The 24,093-nt window shown below is 48.2% G+C and overlaps 1 pseudogene; it reads left to right on the top strand.

Annotated features, from left to right (window-relative positions):
• Positions 1-6,742: 6,742 nt before the first annotated feature.
• LOC146854145 (uncharacterized) overlaps positions 6,743-24,093 on the top strand; it is a 33,192-nt pseudogene continuing 15,841 nt past the window's right edge.

Here is a 24,093-nt window from a genome sequence, read left to right on the forward strand (position 1 = left end):
GACGCAAACATATGTGCGTCCACCGTCAACATGTTCTCTGTCAGATCCGCCATCAATGGGCTGGATATTCGATTCCTAAGTATGAAAGGCCACCGACTTTATATGGCTAAGTTACTCCATTTTTACAGTTCAGGCAGAATAGGCCCGATTCTGTCTTCAAAGCCTTTCCCTGCTCTCTGTCTCTGACAGCTTCAGCTTGAGCTCGCATCTGTATCCATGAACTTTGTCCTACTCCCTGTGCAGCTAACGATGCCTGCCTCGGCCAGTTTCGCCTGCCTGCCAAGAAGCTGTATTTCACCTTCGAATTATCTACTTTGCTTTTCAGCCGATGCATTCCTGTCTAGTGATTTAAGTAAACATTTCCTTTAGCTCCCAAGCAAAGGACTCGGCCTTTCCGTCCTCATGCAAGTAATTCATAGCCCTGTTGCCATGGAAAGTTTTCTGCCCCTCGCATCTCATATAGGCACTTAGACGTTTGAACACGCACTCACAGTCAGTATAGAATAGATTCTGCCCGAGAGTCCTTCCTTGTAGATAACATAGTTCTCTAAACATAGGATGTTAGATATGATTTGGGATTAGGTTGACTTGACCCCCCAGACTTTTCGTCTCCACATGTAGAGCTAAATGTCAAGTCCCCTTCACCCCCTAGTTGCACGTCAATTACACGTCATACTGCTGCGCGCGCATCTATGTTAAGTATTATCTTATAGATCCACCTATGTATGATAATCAGAGCCAATCATGTTTCTTTTTGCTCCTTATTACGCCTAGTTTCGATTACGTATTTACTATGTCATTTCTCTTATCAATTGTTACGCCTTCTACATTCGTTTCATTATAATGTATGACCTATAAAAGTTACTTCTTGTCAATAAAGTATTGTACTTCACTTCCTGAACCCTCGTGGTGACGGAACCTGAAGGCCGCCACTCGAGTCGGCCATTTTGGAATAAAGCCCATTCAGAAAACCTCTTATACCACGGATTCTGCCTCTTATTATTCTGAGCTATTTTACTTTATTTTAGATTCCGTATGAAATTCAGTCTAGGTAAAAGAATATTTACCACAATGCTGTGAAGTTGTCCCAGACTATGCACATATTGGCACACAATTAGCAAGCTATTACATGTATGCACAGGCCGCGACTTACCCTTTGAATGGACTGTATACTTACTGCATCACTTTAGTTGAACCCCGGCAACAAAAGTGACATCCCGGTTTCTTGACTTGGAGCTAGTGGTCGCTAAACGGCTTTTTAACTAAACGGTGGAAGGCACAAGACCCACCACACACACAGGTGTGGAGGTATTCGCTTTTAGCATGGGCCAAAGCAGAGGGAATCGCCATCCTGAGGGAGGAAACACTTGGGCTGTGGAAGGAGCCCATAGCAGGCCAGTGGGAGGGACTACTTTGAGCCTTACAGCAAACGGAAGAGGACGGCCCTGGGGGACAGCCCATGAGAGGGATGCGAGCCAGCAGTGAGAGACATGAGCCCCGTCAGTGGACTGCTATTCCAAATACACACATACACTACTTGACACCCAGAGTGGACACAGTCGCTACTAGTGAGAGGGGGCAACCGCCAGGTTGGTGGTACGCAGTGGGATGATAGGGGGGGCAATGGGAGGGATAATCACGCAAGTACCGGTCAATGCCGTTGTTGTTGGTTTTTATTTGTTCTCGTTCATAACATCTGTTCAGAAGCCCATGCTGAATGATATGGAAGGACTCTGTACAACGTAATAATGAAAACATGCTATTATTGAACTGTAACCTCTGACCTTTGTGAAATGGATTGAGCACTAGGGTCAGGCTTGCTCCTGAACAAACGATGCCATAGGTATCCATGGTATGCTCAACATCCACACACCATTAATGTATCTCAACTATTGGTAGATGGTCCAATGTATAGATGGCTCTCCAAACGTATGTTGCCTTTCATGACTATGTAAAATCAAAAGTCAATAAAAACGGATTTAAACAAAAAAAATGTAGAGAGTTATGAGTGGCAGAGATGAAGCGGTGTTTACTTTGAAAAAACATTAGAATACCACAGAGACCGTCATCTTGCACACAAAGGATCAACGTCAATTTAGAGTTTTGATTTATAAAACCAATAGTTATTGATATACCTCAGGAAATAGAGAGACAGTAATATTGGGCACAGCAAAGAAAGCCAGGAGTTACTAGCACCTTTTGGGATGAGGTATGACCTCCCAAGCTCTTTCATATCGCTTAATTGCTAAGGCGCTATGACGACCTGAACATTAAAGTTTGTGAGCCCTGCTATTTTATGAGGGACTAGTAAAAACAAGGATATCGCCGTTGTCATATGATCTTGTCGGGTTTACTAAAGTTCAGTTCACACACTCCAGGCAGTGAAGGATCTGTGTCTAACAAGGGACACAATGACTCTCGCAATCTGTCATATTTCTGGAATCGAGGGCTGGGTGTCCAGGCAGCTCATGGGGCGGAAGTGAATTTGTGGACACCACTCGAAACACAACAGCACTCAGTAGAAGTTCAATGTGGGACCAAGACTGTGGTAAGTATGGAAGTAACAATCCGGAGACGTTGTTCAGGTAAGAGAAGTATTTATTCTATGAAGACTTCACCCACAGCATGGAGCGCATCGCTGGTCTGAAGTTCGATCTGCAACTGTTGTTGTACATCGAAGCCAGCGCACACTCCATGCATGGGCAACCACTGTTGCTCAATAATATTCTTAAATACCATTCTACAACATTCAATATACTAATACAAACCCACTACATCATCTCCCCCCTTATCATACAACAAACAAAGAAACACCCAGGGAAAATAAAATGACAAGTGAAAGTTAATATCTTACAAAATCCTTGGATCTAGCCGGAGCCCTCCTGACCAGGCCACCAAGCTCGGCGCTTGACGAGGTCGAAGACAAAGGTCTGCCAACAGGCCCGTTAACTGCTTACCCTGCCCTTGCCAAAGCTGATCCGTGCTCAGTTTCTGCCTCCAACCAATCAATCCACCTGTGATCCTCAATGCCTCTTTCCTACGCATAATGATCCTAGCTTGATCCTGCTTCACCTTCACCGACTGCCTTTTGTTCCACCAACCTTTACGATTCAAAAAAGATGCCCCTTGCTTGCCCTACTAGCTTGCACAGGGCTTGAAAACACGGAGTTCCCCTTCTTTACTTTGATGGGTTGTTTAATCATCACCCAGTCACCTACTGCTATGTCCTTACCCACCGGATAACTCTTCCAATCAAAATTCTCTTTCATCCGTAACTGCTTTGCCCTGACCTTGTCTGCAACCCCACCGCACTAATATTTTCTTCTACTTTCTCCGTTCCTTTTCCCCCAGCCATGAAGGAATTAAGGTTGTGGGTGCTTTTATGCATCTTAACAGTTCGAAAGGAGTAGCTTCAGTGGTACAGTGCGGTGATGTGTTATAGTTCCACACTTTCTCCACAAGAAACGTTCCTACATCTAAGCCAGAAGTGATTGCTGACGGAATTCATTCCTTCAGCACTTTTATATCCCGCTCCACAAGTCCATTTGAAGCAGGCAAATACAATGCCACCTTGAAATGCTTTACATCCTACATATTCAAAACTTTGCACATCTTTTGCAACACAAAGTGTATTCCATTATCGGTAACTAAAGAGCTAGGAGCCCCTTAAAACAACAATACCTTTTTCAAAAATCCAATAGTATTATGAGTATCTAGTGTTTCCACTAATTTGTAATCCATCCACTTTGAATAGTAGTCAACAGCCAAAATTAGATATTTCATTTAATTTGGAAACACATTGTAAGGCCCTGAGAAGTCCAGACCAATTTTCTCCAAGCTGTCCCAGGGAACTGAGTTGGATGCAAAAGTGTGTGAGTAGTCTTCCAGTGTTTGTCCGACAGCAAACATTCCTCACAACTATCAACCACGCTCCTGACATGTGAGTCTATGGCGGGCCACCAATAGTGTTATTCTACCCTAATGCTTGTTTTCGTAACCCCCATGTGACCCTGGTGTGCTACCTTTATGATGGATTCCCGTAAACCAGCTGGAGGAATGAACCTGTCCCCTCTCATCACTATGCTATTCTTCACTGATAGCTAATCCGCCACCTGAGCAAAATTCTTTAAGTCCCCAGACAAACTTGCTGCCTCCAGCCATTTCTGTGATGAATACTCAAACACCTTGGATAAGATAGCATCCTTCTCAGTAGCATCCATCCATTCACTTTCTGAAATGACCGAACTCCACTCCTCAATCGCATCCCCCACAGCCACGCACTCCACATCCTCATCAACCAGATTCTCCTCATCATCACTCTGGATAAACAATCCGCACGGAAAAATGTTCCCCCAGAAATGTGCCTCATCTCAATATTGTACTCCTGCAGATTCGATATCAGCCCGGTCAGTCTGGCTGACATGCTGCTACCAAATACCTTTGTTAAAGATGAAGGTTAGTGGCTTGTGATCCATGCAGATTTCGAACCTGCGTCCCCAAATATACATTTAAAACTTTTGAGCTGCCCAGACACAAGCCAAAGCTTCTCGCTCGATGGTACTATAGTGACACTCAAACTGCTTAAGAGACCTAGAGGCAAATGCTACAGTTTTCTCCCTGCCTTCCACCCACCGACTAACTACAGCCCCCAAACCACTCATACTTGCATCCACAGTTATAACTGAGCTACAGTCATTACGAAAAGCATGTAGGGCTTGAGCAGAAACAATCAACTCTTTCACCCTTGGAAACACCCCCTCAAGCTCCTTTGACCACACATATTTTTTTTTACCTTTCTTGAGTAGCCCATGTAGGAGTTCCACGGTCTGCGCGTAGTTGACCACAAATCTAGCATAATACTCAGCCAGCTCAAAAAAAGTGGAGCGTATCTTTATCGCAGGGAGCCCTTGCATCCTTAATTGCCCTGATCACCTGGAATTTTGGTCTAATGCCTGCTTCTGACACCGTGTGCCCCAGGTGCTCTAACTCCTTCACCCCAAACTTGCATTTATTTTCCCTTACTGTCATGCATTGTTCGCCCAGAATGGACAACACCTTCTTCAACAGCTTATAATGCTCCTCCAAACATTTCGCAAATATCAAAATATCGTCCAAGTGAGCTTGCACTCCTTTAGTGTTCTGAAATAGCGTGTCCATCAACCTCTAAAAAAACGATGGCTGCAGATGCCAGGCCAAAGGGAAGTATCGGGAACTTGTATGCCCCTGAAGGAGTTACAAAAGTTGTCTGTTCCAGAGACTCCTTTGTCAACGGCACCTGATGGTAGGCTGATTTCAGATCGATAAGGAGAACCCTTTGCCTCCCTACCCAAATTCGCCAATCTTGGGGAGAGGGTGACAGTCCACTACGATATTCTTGTTTAGTCCTCGGAGGTCTGCACACAACCTGATCTCCCCAGTTTTCTTTCAATCTACCACAATGGGTGCAACCCATTGTGATGACTCCATGGGTTGTATAATGCCGTGAGTACAAAACCCCTCCAACATGGTTCTCAACTCCTCTCTCACACTCAAAGGCACTGGCCGTACCTTGTGCACTACCGGCTGAGCCCCCGGCAACCGCTTAATTCTGTGTTCCACTTACTTCTTTCACCAGATCCACATGATCACCAAACACAGAATGGAACTCAGTCAATAGCTCCTTAGAATCAATTCCAGTCTCATTCATGTTACTCACTGATATTTCCCTCACTCTAACTTTTTTTTTGCAAAGGCTTCTGTAACATAACTGTTGTGCCTACAGCATACAATACCGCCTCACAGTACTCCTCTTGTGAAGTAACCAAATTAACTTTAGATGTTGAACCTAATTGAATTGCCTTAGTTGGAATTGCAGACCTTTCAATGCCCAGTGCTAAGTCGATCACCTCAGACAGTGACAGATTTTTACAACTTGGTGATCTTTCTTTAGTTTTGCGGAAAGTGCAGTTAAATATGAACTGGTCCCTGATGTAGTCATCCAGTAATGGACCAAATGCACAAGAGTTTGCCAACACCCTCAAGGCTGATATGTACTCCTCTTACATTTGTTTACGTTTGTAAAAGTTATGCCTTACTAACATTATATTTGGTGTGTCCGAAAATTGCTTTTTTTTTTTATCTGGCTATCGCTTCCATATAGACATTCCACTGACTGTGCCCAGATTGCCCAGCGGGAGGAGGTATCGGAAGTAGGCTACTGAAAATGCGCTGCGCAGCGTGGCCCAAGCTTCCAAACAATAGGGCGAATTTACGCGCAGGAGCATATTATGTAAAATCAATGGCCACAAAGTGGTTCTCGAATAGTCTGAACCATTCAGACCACATCATGGCGGGTTTCCCTAGAAACGGAGGTGGTTGTATGATCTGCTGCAGGGTTGCCATTATCTTTAACCCCAGGTAAGCGGTAATTTTTGTTAAAAAGTTATCATGCACCCCGCAATATGGCTTCAAAAATTGTTAGCGGCACCCTCAAAATGCCTTAATTAGTCAACCTACTGGCAGCTTCAATAATCATGGACAGGATGGAAACCCCACAAAGGTGTCTTACTTTTTAATCCTCCCGGCAGCTCACCAGAATGCTTCTCCGTCGCTCAGTCCCCTGACAACTAACCAGAAAGCTTCTCTGGGGCCCACAGAACGTTCCTGTGACATGTGTACACAGACGCTGCTCCGCTGACAGCCGCTCCTTGGCTATCAGTGGTAGTATTTCCCCAGCACTGTTGTCTCACTGGCGCTCGCGCAGATGCTCAAGGAGCCAGCAGTAACAGCCTCGCGTCTGCGTAAGCTCAAATGGCACAAGCTGTGGTTGCTAGGTCGGGACGCTTGCGGTGACAGTTGGGACATGCACGAGGACTGGGTAAGCCGCTGATAATTGTCGGAGCGTGTGCGAGTTGCGCAAGAGCTGTAGACACTCACCCCACAAGCAGGATTCATGAGAATTTTCAGCCTCTTTACCAGACAAGCAGTGATACGTAGGTTTCCAGCCTCCCAGCCAGCCGTGCTCAGTCGTGTCACGTCCCAAACCTTGCTCGCACCATGCAAATGCTTGAAAACACGCTGCATCTGTGCCAACGTGTCTTTGAGAGTGGACTGCCGTGGCACCTGCCCTCCTATGCCAGAGTCCTCGAAGGTTGCTGACACGGGGGCACCTGCCCTCCTGTGCCCGATCGCTGGCTTCATGATGCCAGACCCCAGTTGCCATTGCTGTGACGGGTTGGTCCGACTGCGTAGAATTTGTTGGCAGTAGGTGAAGTAATTTCAGAATCATCGCAAAATGTGGTAAGTATGAAAGTAACAATCCAGAGTCGTTGTTCAGGTAAGAGAAGTATTTATTCCATGAAGACTTCACCCACAGCATGGACCGCATCGCTGGTCTGAAGGTCGATCTGCAACTGTTGTTGTACATCGAACCCAGCGCACACTCCATGCATGGGCAACCAATGTTGTTCAATAACATTCTTAAATACCATTCTACAATATTCAATATACTTATGCAAACCCACCACAAAGACCAAGCAGAAAAGAGGCTGCCGGGTGCAATATAACGTCAGACCGAGTCACTGTTCAAAGGGCAAGTCATGAAGCCAGCTTTGTCCATCTGAAGCTCAGGGTGCCACCTGGTGGTGGAAGAGGGTTAGAGCCACATAGATGCCACCGGTGGAGGGGGCTTCACCAAACAAGGAGGCTGTATTTTATGAAACACTGGTTGTATCTAAGATTTTTGGTTATCAGTAAATCAGGGACTCAATATAACGTGGGGTTGGATGGCAACAAAATCTGAGGCCCATTAATTTAGGAACAATGAGTTGTGGTGAGATGTTTTCAACAGTTCAATGTGCCCAGCGTAATGTGATGATGAGATTGGGGGTAATCTCAGGTCCTCTCTTACTCGCTCAGCAGGGATAGGTGTCCCACAAATTCACAAGAAGTTACTGTAACATCTGAAGGTGCCCACCACTGGGCCATGAGCCCAGCACACAGTCCAAGTGTGCGTGGCATGTGTACAGGGGGCGGTTGATGGTCAAGTGCTGGCTCTCTTTGCTGCCTCTGGCCTGTCGCTGAAGCTCTGGCGACACCATGGTAATAGATGCGTCATGCAGGCCATGATGGTCGTAGGTCATTTTGTCTCCAGGGCAGACCCTCCCCTTGAGCCAGTCCTCCAAGCCGACAGCAGACAGCTGTTGTCATCCACGGCAATGGCAGTGCCTCTCCAGTCCAGCTAGGCCAGACACGTGTTTATCCAGCAGAAGCTGCAACTTCAACCCTGCTGTTGGGTTCTTCACTTAGTCTTAGCATCACGGAAAGAAGCAGTGAGGTGTCTTGCTGTGACCAAGTGTCCATCTGAAGTTAGGAGTTTGAGCTGATGTACCCAGGACACTATCACATGCCTCAAACTGGGAACAGTGACACTTTGCCCAGCCCCAATCAGGAGGTGTGTCACCTTCAGATCCAAGCCTCAAGCCCACCAGAGCAGGAGGCGTCACTGCAGGCATCTGGGAGGGCTTTCCTTCAGATCCTGTGGGAGTCATTGGGCAATGTTCACGTTAGGTGCTGCTGTCTCTGGGCATTGGTTCCTACCCCCCTCCAACAGGTTAACCCTCTACTGCCTTTCTATGTTTATCTTATTACGGGGAGCATGTCCAGCAGTCAGTCCTTCTACCAGATGGAGTTATAAGGTCCTGAACTTGGACAGTTGATCACACAAGTAATCCCCGGCTGAAAGCTGAAAGATTCAAATCGTGTAAGATATTACCATAGTCTTTGATCACAACTGCATCCGGTACAGCAGAGGTGCCAGGCAGGGGTGTGGCTGCCAATGGGGGAGCAGGTGAGGTGGGGCCAGGACAAAGAGCCCTGGGGGGGGGGGGGCATTAAACCTTGATAATTGCTATATTTTACTACCCCAAAGCTCCATTTTCCTTACTTGCACCAGGGTCCATGACATCCTTGCAATGCGACTGGTGCCAGACAGGTGGCACCAAAGTACCTAGCAGGGTATATAACACCCTGTGCAGGAGTTTCTCACAGTTCTTGCTGCAAAACGGGCCAACTCAATGGGTTTCAGCGCATGTGGCTGAGTTTAAAATACATTGTTTTTTTGTGTTGTACATCTTTTGCAGAGGAATGGGTGTGACGTAACTGTTTAGAAACATCACAATTTTTACGCAAAAAAAAATGTAAACATTCTCAATTTTCGCAAAACTGCACATTTTTCCATTGACCTCCAAATGATGCAAAAAGGGAACCTTGGAACTGCACAACCTCCATAGAGAGGATCACTGTTCATTCTGGAGCTGAGTAAGGCATAGTTTTGACCTACATACACGAACACCCAGCTTTAACACACAAATGGACAAGTGCGTCACAGGAAAGCTGACACAAGGACGTTTGGCACAATTTGGAGGACATTTTGAGTGATGCCGGGCCGTTGTATCCAGCGCCCCCAGCCAGAGTTCAGATACTGGGGGCAGGTGCTATGGTTTGGGCTGGCAGTTCGGGCCATCTGTGGGCTCTTTCGGAACCCGTTTCACGGCACAGACGGAGCACCCCTAAAGTAATCTGAGGAGAAACCAATTTGCAGGGAGTGTTTCCAGTGGAAACTGAGGTAACGCAGTGCCCCTCCTCCCCCAGGAGGACGTGTGTTCTCGGATATTTTTAAGCCTGACAAATTCCCCTGATTGGGGACGCGCGTTCACAGAATTATTTTAAGCCTGCACTTTTGTAAAGACGTCTTTAAGAGGATCTCTTTTAACGCAGCGCCGCGGTGTCCTGACACCTGTGATAGGAAAATATTCCATCACGACAAAGGGGGGGGATTAAGGCGCAATGGCCGGGCTCCTGTGAGAGCTTTCGGAAAAGGGGGCGGGGCCGGCGCCAAGGAGTTTCCAAGCAGGGGCAGGTCTGCAGGTGCATGCAGTGGAAGCTGGAATGTGGGTGTCTGGGGGGTGACAGGGTGGGGGTGGCACGAAAATTCCTAATATAAGAGCCACAGGTGACTGGATAGAGGCCTAACTCCCAATAGCCAGGCCTTGGACCGCCTACTGTTGGAAACACTTCCCTAACGATGAAGATCTCTTCAGTGGGCACCGCTGCCATCTTTCTGGTGCACCTGTCTCTGCTGGTGCTGGCTGGCAGGACAAGGGGTGTGCAGGCCCGACCCACCAGCGAGGTCCACACAAGGTCTGCCAGGGCAGAGAGGGTGCCCTCTCTGGCAGAACCAGACAGCAGGAGGGCTCAGTGTGTGCCAAGGAAGAGGAGGGTGCCCAGCAGGTCCATGGAGTTGCCAGGAGAGGATGGGTCTGGTGCCATGGACGGCAGCGGTGGGGTCAGCAGCTTTCTCCCACCCAATGGCCAGCCGGAGAGTGAAGCTAAACCCCGCCAGCATCTGCAGCGCCACCCCAGGAGTCAAAGCTTGAGGCCAATCCGGCACCTCAGAGGCTACGGCAGGTTCAACACGGATACTGTGAGTACATGACCCAGAGCTCCCACTTTCACAGATACTGTGAGTACATGACCCAGGGCTCCCACTTTCACAGATACTGTGAGTACATGCCCCAGAGCTCCCACTTACACAGATAGTGAGTACATGACCCAGGGCTCCCACTTTCACAGATACTGTGAGTACATGCCCCAGAGCTCCCACTTACACAGATAGTGAGTACATGCCCCAGAGCTCCCACTTTCACAGATAGTGAGTACATGACCCAGGGCTCCCACTTTCACAGATACTGTGAGTACATGACACAGGGCTCCCACTTACACAGATACTGTGAGTGCATGACCCAGGGATCCCACTTACACAAACCCTGTGAGTACATGACCCAGGGCTCCCACTTTCACGGAAGTTATGTTTTAACACTTCCACCTCTATTTATCCAAATATGTTTTTGCCCATGTTATTTCATTAAGCATATTCAATTTCTCTTGCTCTTCCATAGAAAGTGTACCTCGCAGCTGGTGGTATGTTTCTACAGATAACCACTAAATGTGCACTTGCATTTGGATGTCAGTCGGGTTTAGCATAATAAGCATCCACTTACAACACGACATCACACTGATATTAAAACACCAGTATGGTAGAGGAAACACACATGCAAGGGATTCTCTACACCTTGTTTGAACTCTCTATGCTGTGACTATGCACAGATGTTTGATTTACAAACATCACTGACCGCCTAGAGAGTCGCACAAAAGGCTTGTCTACCTTCTGTAGTTTCCTGTTTTAAGGATACAGCCAGTAACTACTTGTTTCCCATGTGCACTTACGTGTGAAAATCATTAAAAATTGTAAAGTTGTAGTGTTTTAATACAGGGAAGCCTGCACACGCACTGGATGAAAACCAGCACAAACTATTCTTATTACAGGGTAATAGTGGCATCATGACTCACGTGGAACACATAGGTTACAGCACTACTCAACTGTAATACATTTTTATGGTTGAGTTGTGACTTTACATCCTGCTAGTAGATCTCTAACCAGAAAACTCCGTGACTGAAAATACGTAAAGGACAGAGTTTGTTTCTAGAGTACGTTTCCCTTCTCTTTTATGTCCCTGAAAATTCATTCTGCGCATAGTAAGGATATAGCTGGAAGTTTCCTTTTTATTACAAACAACACGTTTAGAACATACATATACTTGCTTCCTACTCTGCATTAACAATACCAATTATGTTTACAAGCTGTACACTGGAGTGATAAGATGCCACATATCAGAAGCCAGGAGAACTCTTTCCTCAGAAGGAGAAAGAGGCCAAACATATAACAGCAGGACATGGTGAGGTTTTAGCCATATATTACACCCTTGACATTACAAAGAGAATACAAGGGAATTCAGAGATCCGTGGCCTTACATGGCAACTCAGTCTACAGTATACTTCCTCTCTCTTGTCACATAACCTCTCGGTGAGTTGCAATGTGTTTACATTGTATAGTGGCACCCTTTAGCCACAAATTTAGAGATAATATCTCAACTCTAGTTTTCCTATTTCATTACAGTGTAATTTGACGTTACTACTCAGTACTAAGCACAGGACAGAAAACTACATCATTATCCATCTGTAATTGGGACATTAAAGTGACTCACCCCTACTAAGAAAATTACATCACTACTCTTCTGTAATAAGAAAATTACATCACTATTGATTCGTAATAAGAAAGTTATATAACTACTTACAAGAAAATAAGAAGTACAACACTGTCCATCTCTAATTTAAAAAATAACAACAATTTAACTGTAATGCGAATATGCCATCACTACTGTGAGTCAATCATCTTTAATTCGATTCAACGAACTATAAACGTACACAGTAGAAACATTTTAAAACAAAACAAATACAGACCACATTGCAAATGTATAAAATGAATAACATTCGTTAAAATGCACCTATTGACAACAAGGTCCTGTCTTAACCTTGTGGCTCTTTATTGTCAATAGATGTATTGTAACGAATATAATTCATTTTATACATTTGCAATGTGATCTATATTTATTCTGTTTTAACATTTTTATACTGTGTATTTTTATGGTTCGTTGAACCGAAATAAAGATGATTGACTGAGTGACTGTCCATCACTAATGTTCTGTAATAAGAAAGGTATTTAACGAATTCCCAGTAGTACGAAAATGACATTATTGCTGATTTGTAAAAAGAAAATAACTTCATTTTTCTATATAGTTAATGATGGGTAATAAGAAAAATGGCATCACAATTTTTCTGTAATTAATAATTTCATTGAACTGTGGCCTCCCAGTGCCAAAGTTGGCAGGGGTGAAAGTAGCTCTCTGAGCAGAACACCCTTGCCAGTTAAACAAGTCAGTGGGTTAGCTGAGCAGGAGATGACGTGTTAGTATGATTATTTCATCACTAAACTCAGTATAGAAGACTCTCTGTGACTTGTTACTGCACAGAAATGTAACTGCTTAAAATCCGGTTGGGAATAAACTGGAAGTATTACATTGAAGTTTTAGGTTTCACAGAACAGATCCCAAATGTGTTCTGTAAAAAGTCTCTGCTGCTGGGCTGGGCCAGCCGTAGCCGAGGAAGGAGTAATAAATAAAGTATTAAACGGGTAGCAGGAAAGACGGCTGTGGCATCTATGGCTCTCTTAGGTCACCGCCCTAATCGATAACTTGCAGCGTCCTTATTGCAAACAGTATGGGCAATTTATCATTCAGTACTAGTAATATTTTTGTGACCTGGTTCGTGCATTCTGCTGCCCACCATATCACCAGACATACCATATAGCCAAGCAAAGAAAACATTTCATAGGAATAACATCCTATTTGTCCATCTAAGTGGCATGTATGCAGATGAAAATTCTGCCAGTTTGTAGGATTTTTCTGTGGGCTACAGCGTGGGTCGCCGGTCATTTCAAGGGCAGTGTGCAGTCGAAAACTTGCACTTTTTTGGCTTGTTCCCGTTTTCCGGGGTTCGGCAAGAGCAGGAGTTAATCAGGGCTGTGCAATGTTACAAAACTGGATGACGCACAGTACATTATTCACAATGAAAGTCTACAACCTTGATACATGGATTTTTTTAAAGATCTGGTTCAAGACTTCGAAAGAGACAAGTCTTCCTCTCGTGCCAGCAAAAGGCGCCACAAGGCGGCAGGTGAATTTGCGACACTCCCCTGTTCCAGACCCCCACTAAGGCTGAGTGCTGGCCCCTGGACTTTTTCCCGTCAACCCTCTGAGGCTCCACGAGACAAGCAGTAATCAAACTGCCCGAGGCAGCGGAAGTGACATCATACACCCTCTGACCTCAGTGGCATCGCAGGAAGGGCCATCATATCAGCTTCACCCCTGAATCCAAGGAAGTGATGTCACATGCCTTTGCTGCCATCACAGTAACTGATATCACCGAAGCGTAGTGTAACCTTAACCAAAAAAATATATTTTGATAATTCACAGGGAGAGGCACAAAAAGAGATTTCGAAAATATAGGATTGATGTATGGAATATCGAGGGGGGAATATCGAGACCACACAATGTCGTGACAAGAAAATGAATATTGAAGATCTCATATTGGGAAGGTAAGGGTATGGAGGAAGGTATAGATGTACGAATTGACCATTCGTAACCCCACATCTACATACCTTGAATATAGATATATAAATCATTAAGGTATGTAGCTGTGGAGTTAAGTAAATAAGATATGTACATACTTACCTATCAATATTGTGGTGCTCGATGTTCGAAACTGTGCCAGAAATAACACGACCCTGCATATTGAATATGAATGATGTCATTGGCTTCATTTACTTTCATTATTAATACATTTTGTTTTATGGCCGCTTTCAAGGAGCTATGCCTCGCGTGAAGAACGACAGTGGAGGTTCTGTTCTAACACATTCGTTTTCATGTATTCACTGTAATGAAGCACAGTAATACCTTTAAAATATGAATTATTTTAATTAGTTTCGTCTTATGATGCATTCTGAAGTGTGTTCTGAAAGTATTTATATCACAGAACTGGAAGCCTGAGACCTGCAGAGAGTACGCAGAGCTCAGCAGAGACTTCCTCCCTTCTGTTCCTGGCCCTTCGTTTGCCACCTCTGAGGCCAGGGGTCACAAGAGCAGGGCCAGGTTCACCAGGGGCAAGCCTGAAGCCAGGTTAGGAACTGCTGCCTCTGGAGACCCCAGTGACGTCCATGTCCCAGTCACTTCACCCAGAACCTCCACCTCATATCCTCACACTGCCTGCCCCCACATCACTGAACCTCACATGGCACCCGCCTCACCTCACTGAACCCAACAGTGGCACCCTCCTCACCTCACTGAACCTCACAGTGGCACCCACCTCACCTCACAGTGGCATCCGCCTCACCTCACTGAACCTACCAGTGGCACCCGCCTCACCTCACTGAACCTCACATGGCACCCACCTCACCTCACTGAACCCAACAGTGGCACCCTCCTCACCTCACTGAACCTCACAGTGGCACCCACCTCACCTCACAGTGGCATCCGCCTCACCTCACTGAACCTACCAGTGGCACCCGCCTCACCTCACTGAACCTCACATGGCACCCACCTCACCTCACTGAAACTCACATTGCCTGCTCGCACCTCCCTGAACCCAGTGGAACCCGCCTCACCTCACTGAACCTCACAGTGGCACTCGCCTCACCGAACCTCACAGTGGCACCCGCCTCACCTCACTGAACCTCACAGTGGCACCCGCCTCACCTCACAGTGGCACCCGCCTCACCTCACTGAACCTACCAGTGGCACCCGCCTCACCTCACTGAACCTCACATGGCACCCACCTCACCTCACTGAAACTCACACTGCCTGCTCGCACCTCCCTGAATCCAGTGGAACCCGCCTCACCTCACTGAACCTCACAGTGGCACTCGCCTCACCTCACTGAACCTCACACTGCTTGCTCGCACCTCCCTGAACCCAGTGGCACCCGCCTCACCTCACTGAACCTCACACTGCTTGCTCGCACCTCCCTGAACCCAGTGGCACCCGCCTCACCTTACTGAACCTCACAGTGCCACCCACCTCACCTCACTGAACCTCACAGTGGCACCCGCCTCACCTCACTGAACCTCACAGTGGCACCCGCCTCACCTCACAGTGGTACCCGCCTCACCTCACTGAACCTACCAGTGGCACCCGCCTCACCTCACTGAACCTCACACTGCCTGCTTGCACCTCCCTGAACCCAGTGGCACTCGCCTCACCTCACTGAACCTCACAGTGGCACTCGCCTCACCTCACTGAACTTCACACTGCTTGCTCGCACCTCACTGAACCCAGTGGCACCCGCCTCACCTCACTGAACCTCAAAGTGGCACCAGCCTCACTGAACCTCAGTGACACCCGCCTCACCTCATTGAACCTCACAGTGGCACCCGCCTCACTGAACCTCACCAAGGCACCCGCCTCACCTCACTGAACCTCAGTGGCACCCTCCTCACCTCACAGTGGCACCCACCTCACCGAACTTCACAGTGGCAACCGCCTCACCTCACTGAAACGCAAGCTGGCTGCTCGCACCTCCATGAACCCAGTGGCACCCGCCTCACCTCACTGAACCTCACAGTGGCACCCACCTCACTGAACCTCACAGTGGCACCCGCCTCACCTCACTGAACCTCACAGTGGCACCCGCCTCACTGACCCTCACAGTGGCACCCACCTCACCTCACTGAACCTCACAGTGGCACCCGCCTCACTAAACCTCACAGTGGCACCCACCTCACCTCACAGTGGCACTCGCCTCACCTCACTGAACCTCACACTGCCTGCTCGCACCTCCCTGAACCCAGTGGCACCGCCTCACCTCACTGAACCTCACAGTGGCACCAGCCTCACTGAACCTCAGTGGCACCCGCCTCACCTCACTGAACCTCACAGTGGCACCCACATCACTGAACCTCACTGTGGCACCCGCCTCACCTCACTGAACCTCAGTGGCACCCTCCTCACCTCACAGTGGCACCCAGCTCACCGAACTTCACAGTGGCGACTGCCTCACCTCACTGAACCTCACGCTGGCTGCTCGCACCTCCCTGAACCCAGTGGCACCCGCCTCACCTCACTGAACCTCACAGTGGCACCCGCCTCACCTCACTGAACCTCACAGTGGCACCCGTCTCACCTCACTGAACCTCACAGTGGCACCCGCCTCACCTCACTGAACCTCAAAGTGGCACCCGCCTCACTGACCCTCACAGTGGCACCCACCTCACCTCACCTCACAGAGGCACCTGCCTCACTAAACCTCACAGTGGCACCCACCTCACCTCAGAGAACCCAACAGTGGTACCCGCCTCACCTCACTGAACCTCACAGTGGCACCTGCCTCACCTCACAGTGGCACCCGCCTCACCTCACTGAACCTACCAGTGGCACCCGCCTCACCTCACTGAACCTCACAGTGCCACCCACCTCACCTCACAGTGGCACCAGCTTCACCTCACTGAACCTCACAGTGGCACACACCTCACAGAGGCACCCGCCTCACCTCACTGAACCTCACGGTGGCACCCACCCACCTCACCTCAATGAACCTCACATTGGCACCTGCCTCACCTCTTGAACCTCACAGTGCCACCCGCCTCACCTCGCTGAACCTCACAGTGGCACCCACCCACCTCACCTCAATGAACCTCACATTGGCACCTGCCTCACCTCTTGAACCTCACAGTGCCACCCGCCTCACCTCGCTGAACCTCACAGTGGCACCCACCTCACCTCACTGAACCTCACGGTGGCACCCGCCTCACTTCATTGAACCTCACGGTGGCATCCGCCTCACCTCCCTGAACCTCACCGTGGCACCCACCTCACCTCACTGAACCTCACAGTGGCACCCACCCCACCCCACCTCGCTGAACCTCACAGTGGCACCCATCTCACTTCACCTCACAGTAACACTCCTCAACTCACTGAACCTCACAGTGGCACCCACCTCACCTCACTGAGCCTAACGTTGGCACCGATCTCACCTCAATGAACCTCACATTGGCATCCGCTTTACCTCACTGAACCTCACATGGTACCCACCTCACCTCTTGAACCTAACAGTGGCACCCGCCTCACTTCACTGAACCTCACAGTGGCAGCCGCCTCACCACGCTGAACCTCACAGTGGCACCCGCCTCACCTCATTGAACCTCACAGTAACAATTGCCTAACCTAACTGAATCTCACAGTCATACCAGCCACACTGAACCTCACAGTGGCACCCAACTCACCTCACTGATCCTCACAGTGACACCCATCTCACCTCACCAAACTTCACAGTGGCACCCGCCTGCCCTCACTGAACCTCAGTGGCACCCACCTCACCTCACTGAACCTCACTGTGGCACCCGCCTCACCTCCCTGAACATAACGTTGTCACCCATCTCACCTCACTAAACCTCACGCTGCCTGCTCGCACCTCCCTGAACCTCCCAGTGGCACCTGCCTCACCTCAATGAACCTCACATTGGCACCCGCCTTACCTCACTGAACCTCACATGGCACCCGCCTTACCTCTTGAACCTCACAGTGGCACCCGACTCACCTCGCCTCACGGTGGCACCCAACTCACCTCATTGAACCTCACAGTAACACTTGCCTCACCTCACTGAATCTCACAGTGATACCTGCCACACCAAACCTCACAGTGGCACCCACCTCACCTCACTGAACCTAACATTGGCAGCCGCCTCACCTCACTGAACCTCACGGCGACACCCACCTCATCTCACCAAACTTCACAGTGGAACTCACCTCACCGTGGCACCCACCTCACCTCACTGAACATAACATTGGCACCCCTCTCATCTTACTGAACCTCACACTGCCTGCTCGCACCTCCCTGAACCTCACAGTGGCACCTGCCTCATCTCAATGAACCTCACATTGGCACCCGCCTTACCTCACTGAACCTCACAGTGGGAACCTCACAGTGGCACCCGTCTCACCTCACTGAACCGAGCAGTGACCCCCGACTAACCTCACTGACCCTCACATTGGCACACGCCTTACCTAGCTGAACCTCACAGTTGCACCCACCTCACCACACAACCGAGCAGTGGAACCTGTCTAACCTCACTGAAACTCACAGTGGCACCCGCCTCACCTCACTGAACCTCACAGTGGCACTCACCTCACCTCACAGTGGCACCCGCCTCACCTCACTGAACCTCACAGTGGCACCCTCCTCATCTCACTGAACCTCACAGTGGCATGAGGAAGACTGATGCCACTCATCTCGAGATTTCCTGACATAGGATGTCCTGCCCATGTTTAATCCTTGTGCAGCCAAAAAAGCCCTGCAGTGGCCGCCTCGAAACTTGGCCTCGAAAGAAGTTGGGAGCATTCATCCACCTTCTCTAAGCTGAAGTTTCTTACCTCGTGGCTGAAGGTTCTCCCTTCTATCTGAGATGGGAAGGTGGAAAGGACACACTTATAACTGATGGGGCCTAGAGAAAAGAGCTTCTCTTTGGAGAAAATACTTTCCCTGTTTAGAAACAAAAGAACTGGGCTAAGAGTGCAAATGCACTCATGCGTCACAGTTCTGCATGTCTAGCCTTTCCATACAAGTGCATTGTTATGCATGGGAGTACTCCTGGAAATCTGCAGTAGTCACAGATTACGATTGGGATCCCTGGAGTTCTTTCTCAACTCTATAAAAGGTGGTGTAAATTTACTCCAAACACACACATTATTCGATTCTACATTTTTCACTCTTACTAGGAACATTTGTGAATCGGGCTTTAAGAATTTAGGGGCTTATTGATGAGAAATATACATAGCGCAGCACCTGCGCGGCGTGACAGGGAACGGGCAGGAATGTGCCGTATTTAAGGCAATATGGTGCATTCCTGTCTTTTCCTCTGCGCTGGCGCCCTTTTGGCAGCCTAGCGCCAACACAAGTCACCCATGCACCATGGAGCGAGGGTGCTTGTGTTACATGCAGGATTGTTTTTGTGCAGGAAGGGACGCCTTCCTGCACAAAAACAACCCTGGGAGGCATTTTCCTCTTACTATGCTGTAGAATGCAGCACACATAGAAAGAGGACGGAACAAGGAGCAATAAAGATATTTCTCCTCTTTACGCCTCTCGTAGTAAAGCAAATCTTTTTGGCACCTTTCAGGTGTCCCAGTTCTGGGAAATCTGGGAATGTGTCAAAAACCATGGGAGTTGCATGGGAACACCCACACAACGCACATGGAACGCCTTCCCGGAACACAGTAAGGTAATGCAGTGAATTGCGCTGCATTGCCTTACTTTTTAGACCACGTAAAGTGGTTTCCTAAATCTGACTTAAGGTTTGCATCACAAGAGCGAAGCAAACCAGTTGGTAAGTAGGCCCCATTCTGTCTATCATAGAGAAGGGCCAATTTCATACTATATTGGTCTGGCGATCTTTTATGGCTCTCCCTCTTAATGTATTAATTAATTTATTTCAGCCAGTGGTTGCAAGTGGGGCCCAACAGTACTCATTTTTGGGGACCGGCACTTAATTTTCCCCATTAGACTCTGACTCAGAAAATACAACAGGGAGCAAGAAGGAGGAAAACTGTGACAAAAGGAGGTAATTGGAACCTGCAAGAGTGAGACAAAAAGGCCGGGAGTGCCAGTGGTGGATTAAAGAGGCATGAGATGGAATTAAGACTACGCAGCCCTGGTGTTCGGCACCCCGATATTTTATAGTGCCAGCTGCAGGTTTATTAGCAAAACTTTGGGCCATGGCACTTATTCCTTTACACATAAAGTGCTGTGGTGGAGTTTCGTACCCCTCAGGTGGTGTGCACACACTACTCATACACTTGCACATGTGCGATTAAATAAGCACAGACCAGAGATGTTCACACTAGTGATAGAAGCAGAGGACAGCAGAGGCGTCCCACTGTCACCTAGGCACAGCAGAGACATCTTTAGTTCCCAGTATTCATAATCAGATACCCAAAGGCATCCTATTAAAGGGATACAAGTGCAATCTACAGCTGGAACTGAAGTGTTCTTGTCTCTGTGAACATGCCATGTACATAACAGGTACCGAACACATCTGAAGGACAATACTTGGGTGTAAGGAGATGAAATGATCAACCCACAGCCAGAGTGGGAGACACCATATGTGATCACCATTCCAATTACTCGCCTGCTCCGTCTGGTTGAGTGAGATTAAGGAGGTGGACTGGATAGAGGAGCAAACCTGTTCACAAATTGTGGTAGGCATCTGTCACATGTACAGCCTGTCCATCACATTTGAGTATTAGTGTTCAAATAGAGTCCAGCTAGGAGCAGTCCCTAATTAAGAACTGCTTCAGTTAATGTGTCCATTTCACCCTGCTCTGTATGTATATGCAGGGCCGGACTGGCCGTAGCGGGCACCGGGCAATCCCCCCGGTGCGCCGCATGTGTGGGGGCCGGTTTTGGGCCCCTGGGCGACATTTTTGTTACAGGGCGAGCACTTTGCCAGGGCCGGTTGTGGTTCCCAGTCCGGCCCTGTGCATATGTGTGTGTATGTATGTATGTGGTATTTCTATAGCATAAACCTAGTCAAACGGCAGCGTGCGATTAGCAGCTCTCTACAATAAGCGTTATGTGGTAGGCCTTGCATGGGAGGTACCTGCATCAGGTTTCAGTGCACTTTCTAGAAAGGGTTTCTGCTAGAGTTTGAGACAGATCCAGCTCTGGGGTGCCTGTCAGGGTCTTGGGCTGACTCTCTAAGTGCATGGGCCAAAGATTTTCTAAGGAGCCCACTGGCATTGGCAAATGCCATAGTTTTGGAATACCAACGCTGTCTACTTTTTACCCATCACCCCACACTTTCTACTTCTTTATCTCACTCTTGCAAGTTCTTTTTCAGCTGTTTTCTCCCTTTTGTGACTGTTTTCCCATCTTTCTCTCCCTCCATCTTTCTTCCTTTTCTGCCTTTCTTTCTCTTACTCCAGTTAAAAGTTTGATGATCAAACATACGTTCCTGTTCCTGAAAATGAGTGCTGGTGCCCACTACCTGCAACCAGCAGCATCAATTCACTTCTGGACAGCATCTATTTGGGGATGAGAGAGGCGTTGCCCACTGGATGCCCAATTAGGTCCTGGATCTTATTAGTTGTTCGGTTTCTTGTGTGTGAGCTTCTAGTTGTCTGTCTTTGATTGGCAGTAACACGGAACGCGAACCGACAAAGGCAGGATGGTGGCTTATTTTGTGACCTTTGACCCAGCAGAGCATCATTGATGTTAAAAGGTACCTTAAAAGAGCTGTAGCTCTTTGTAAAGTGTGGGTATCAAGCTTAGAGAGATGAAGTCGCCCTATGAAATGGCAATTTCACAGTCAACAATAAGAATGAAAAGGTGCAGAAAAAAAGGAGAAGATCGATGTACAAGGAAACGACTTTGAACTAACATCAAATGGGCCCTCAAGGTGTTTTCTAAAACGAGTATTAAAGATACTTGCACTTGTTTCTAGCACCCCCGCCCTTTAGGAACAGGGCACAAATTCCACGTATCTATTTATCCAGGCAGTGAAGCTACTCTCCAGTACATCAGTGCTACTGAGCAAAACAGTAACAAGCAGAGGCAAAGCCAATAGGACTTGCCTATGCAAGAGTTATTGGCTTTGCCAATATGTTTTAGCCAGTGTGGCTGTTGTTCAGCAGTGGGTGGAGTGGAGTGGCATAGAGGGTTGCAGGGTGGAGTGTCATGGATTACAGTGAAGTGTCATGGAGTGGAGTAGAGTAGAGTGGAGAGGCACAGAGTGGAGAGGTGAAGAGTGGAGTAGAGGGGAATATAGTGTCGTGGAGTAGAGTGCTGTAGAGTGGAGTAGAGTGCCATAAAGAGGCATAGCATGGAGTGGAGTAAAGTGGAGTGTCGTGGATTAGAGTGAAGTAGGGTCGAGGGGCGTATAATGGAGTGTCGTGAATTAGAGTGGAGTGTACTGGAGTAGAGTATCATAGATTGGTTGGTCGTACAGTGGAGTGGCGTAAGTGGCATAGAATGGAGTGGAGTAAAGTGTTGTAGAGTGGAGTGAAATGGCATAAAGTGGAGTATCATAGAGTGGAGTGTCATGGATTAGAGTGGAGGAGCATAGAATGTTGTGGCATAGAGAGTAGAGTGTTGCAGAGTGTAGTAGAGTGTCATACAGAGGAGGGGCATAGAGTGGAGTGGCGTAGAACAGAGTGGAGTGGCATAGAGTAGAGTATAGTAGAGTAGCATAGAATGGAGAGGTATAGAGTGGAGTGTTGCGAAGTTGATTAGAGCTGAGGGGCATGGAATGGAGGGGCATAGATTGGAGAGGCATAGAGTGGAGTAGAGGGGAAAAGAGCTTTGTGGCATAGAGTAGAATAGAGTGCTGAACAGTGTAGTAGAGTGTTGAGTGGAGGGGCGTAGTTTGGAGTGGTGTAGAGTGGAGTGTCCTAGAGTGGGGAAACAGCATTAATAACGTGGTCTAAACCATGCATTCCATTACAACGCAAGAAGAACAGCGCTTGCCTTAACCATGGATATTCCTGTATAACGGTTTCTGTTGTGAAGGTGGTAAAGGCTTCTGCGTGGTTAAGGCAGTCAGCGGTCTAGCACTGGAGCGAGTGGGCAGGGGTGGGAGGTGTTGGAGAGTTCCTGCGGACGACAGTGGAAGGAACAGCCGCTTGGTGAGTACTTTTTGGGTTTTTTTTACTGTTGGGTGGAGTCGGGGTAGTTTATAAGGCTGGGGGCCAGGTTTTAGGGCTGGGGGTCTGGGTATTTGTCAGGGCTGGAATTTAGGGCTCAGGGTATGGGGGACAGGGTAGTTTTTAGGGCTGGGGTCAGGGTAGTTTTTAGGGCTGGGTGCTGGGTTTTAGGACTCAGGGCGGGGGGCGTTGGGGTAATTTTTAGGGCTGGGGCAGTTTTAGGGTTTGGGGGGCTAAGCTAGGGTGCTTAAAGGGCAGGGTTTGGGGTAGTTATTAGGACAGGGGGACGGTTTTAGGGATCAAGGTGGGAGCCGGGGTATTTTAAGGTCGGGGGTCGGGGTAGTTTTAAAAGTTGGGGCTGCGTTTCAGGGCTCAGGGTGGGGGTTGGGATGTAAGCTTTACCACTCATTTACCTTTACCAATCATGCCTTTACAACTAAATGCATTGTAAAGGCATGCGTGGTAAAGACATGGACGTTGTTAAGACTGCGTTGCTTGGGCAGGTGTTCTTAGTGCATCTGTGGTTCCGTCATACAACCTGTGGAGTGGAGTGGCGCAGAGTGGCATAGAGTTGAAGGAGAGTGGCATAGAGTGGAGGGGCATCGAGTGGAGTAAAGTGTCATAGAGTGAAGTGACATAGATGGGGTGACATAGAGTGGAGTAGATTGAAGTGACATAGAGTTGAGTGTCATAGAGTAAAGTGGAGCCGAGTGTTAACGAGGGTGGTAAAGTCGAGGGCCATAGAGTGTTGTAGAGTGGAGTGGCCTAAAGAGAAGTTGCGTAGAGTGTCATACAGTGGAGTGGAGTGGAGTGCCATAGAGTGGAGTGGAGTAGAGTGTCGTAGAGAGGAGTACAGTGAAATGGAGTATAGCATCATAGAGTAGAGTTTCGTGAAGTGGAGTGTGGTGGAGTTGAGTGTGGTAGAGTGGAGTGCTGCAGAGTGGAGTAAAGTGGCCTAGAGTGAAGTGGT

The sequence above is a fragment of the Triturus cristatus genome, chromosome 4_1 (assembly GCF_964204655.1).
Source record: "Triturus cristatus chromosome 4_1, aTriCri1.1, whole genome shotgun sequence".
Taxonomy (NCBI): Eukaryota; Metazoa; Chordata; class Amphibia; order Caudata; family Salamandridae; genus Triturus; species Triturus cristatus.